This window comes from Austrofundulus limnaeus, unplaced genomic scaffold (genome assembly GCF_001266775.1).
Source record: "Austrofundulus limnaeus strain Quisiro unplaced genomic scaffold, Austrofundulus_limnaeus-1.0 Scaffold38, whole genome shotgun sequence".
Lineage (NCBI taxonomy): Eukaryota > Metazoa > Chordata > Actinopteri > Cyprinodontiformes > Rivulidae > Austrofundulus > Austrofundulus limnaeus.
The window spans coordinates 2,439,460-2,441,727 of NW_013952440.1; the positions used below are offsets into that span (position 1 = coordinate 2,439,460).

The 2,268-nt window shown below is 37.2% G+C and overlaps 1 protein-coding gene across 2 annotated transcripts in view; it reads right to left on the bottom strand.

Moving 5' to 3' along the window:
* LOC106516536 (protein shisa-9) overlaps positions 1-2,268 on the bottom strand; it is a 138,620-nt gene that overhangs the window by 52,929 nt on the left and 83,423 nt on the right. The window lies entirely within an intron of this gene.

A 2,268-nucleotide genomic window follows, 5' to 3' on the forward strand; every position in this document is an offset into this window, starting at 1 on the left:
ATGTGATTGTGATGTGTAATTCTGAGTGTTTATGTGCTGCAGAACAGGAACATGCTGTAAAACAGCAATTATGCTGAGTCAGGCTTGATTTTTAATAATCGTTTCCTGTTAAATAAATAAATCAAATCAAATCAAATCAAATATAGCAAATAACCCATGCGTATACCAGAAATGACCACTATACGAATGAAAAAGCTCAAGTAAGGCTGGCTGTTGAAATTTTGCTTTAGACCATTACTTAGTGGATGTTTTAAGTTTGTTTAATAATAAAAGGCCTAAAAGATCAATGGCTGGATATTTTATTGAAAATGAATTGGTTTTACACAGAGTGGATAGTCTGTGATTTGTAGCACTCCCCCTGAGTCTAAACCCAACTATAGTTTTTTCATCTCTATGGCACTAATTGGACCCATCATTGCACACTTTGAATAACCATTGTCTTCACAAACCCAATGACATTTCACTTTCATTTGCAATTCCCCAGATCTCATGATTAAGAGGGATAGTCGCTCTATTGCACCATTGCAATCATCTATTTTATTTAAAACCCATTCCATTACATTAAACCCAGTTTAGATCCTGTTGTTTAGAAACCTGAGTGCATCAGTCATTTTCGAGGGCACAATAAGTGCTGTAATCAGTTCAGTTTACATGCAAACACTCCTACTTTCCTGCAATCCTCCAGATGTTCCACTTCGTCATCAGCAAGAACTTCTCATGAAAATGTGGGGAAACTATGACCTTCAATAAAAGCTGCTGATTGTAACAAGAGCTGGTTAAAAAAAGCTATGAAGTAACAAATTTATACAAATGTACCTAACTTATGTGAAATAGACAGCTACCAGGAAAAAAACATTCAATTTTTGATATTTACAGTAATTTGCATTTTAGAGCATAGTTTTAGTGTTTTGAAACATCTTTCATTTTTTTCTGCAATTTAAGCAACATGTTAGCTATTTTCAGCAATTTCTTTATTTATTGTTATGATTAGCGTCGTACTGCTTAATTTAGCACACTTGATCTTTCTAGTTCATTGTGCTATATTTAGCTTTTTTAGCCACCTTTTAGCTTTTTTTTTTGCTAATTTCAGCTCTTTTACCTATTTTTCAACAAATTGCAATTTTTTGGTTCATCTTTTCTTTAATCTCTAAAAATCCTTTAGCATTAAGCATTCATGCTGCATTTTTGCAGAAAATGAATATTCACAAGTTAGTTTTATAAACAAGCACATCTACAAATCTTGAACTGATCTCAAAGGAGATGATGTAGAAATAACTGCTCCTTATTTATTTAGTGGTCCTCTGGAAATTCAACATTAATATTTACCTGCTCTTCTTTTCCCTACAAAAATAAAAAAAAAGTATTTTCTTAGAACATCAGTGTTGAAATAAGAGAAAAAGGCTTCCTGTTTCAGTTTTCAAACAACACATTTGTCAGCTACAGTATTTATTAATGAGAAAACTGAATTTAAATGACTCTGTCTTCATATTTGATTCTAGACTTTAGGGTGTTTTTGTAGTAGAATTAGTGATGATCTCTCCTTCTGAGAATGGATAAGAATGAGTTGTACTCATACAAACTCGCTTTTCTTTATCTCCATGCAGGTAAACAATGAATCACAAGAAGTTGTCCCGTGATTCATTTATTTATTTCTGGGACAGTGCAGCTGCCCTCATTGTGTGTCTGTTTTACAGCTTAGTGATATGAAAACGACCCGGACAATTAGTCATCCTGAGACGCTTGTTCGTTTTCAGTATTTGTCATTCCACGTGTCCCACATCTGCTCAAGTCCTGCATAGGTCACTGCCATGCAATATGTGAAGCAACAGTGTGTGGGTGTGTGTGTGTGTGTGTGTGTGTGTGTGTGTGTGTGTGTGTGTGTGTGTGTGTGTGTGTGTGTGTGTGTTAGAAGCAGGCTGCTGGTCGGTGCTCTCTAAAGCCCGTGGCCGTCACACAGCACATCGGCTGTCATAACAGACCTGACTCTCCCTCTGAGGATCACGCATGGCTGAGTGTGATTAGGTTAAACACGCTCTCTGACTGTGACGTGATGTGATGTGGCATTGTGTGTGTGTGTGCGTGCGTGCGTGCGTGCGCACAAAGGGAAAGAGTATGAGCCACTCGTGTGTTGTCATTTTTATGTGCACTCCTCACGTGTGAGAGGAAGACTTTGTGTTTTGCGCCACTTAAGGTGTGTGTTGCCTATTGTGGTTCCTTGTGTGTATGTGTGTGTGTGTGTGTGTGTGTGTGTGTGTGTGTGTGTGTGTG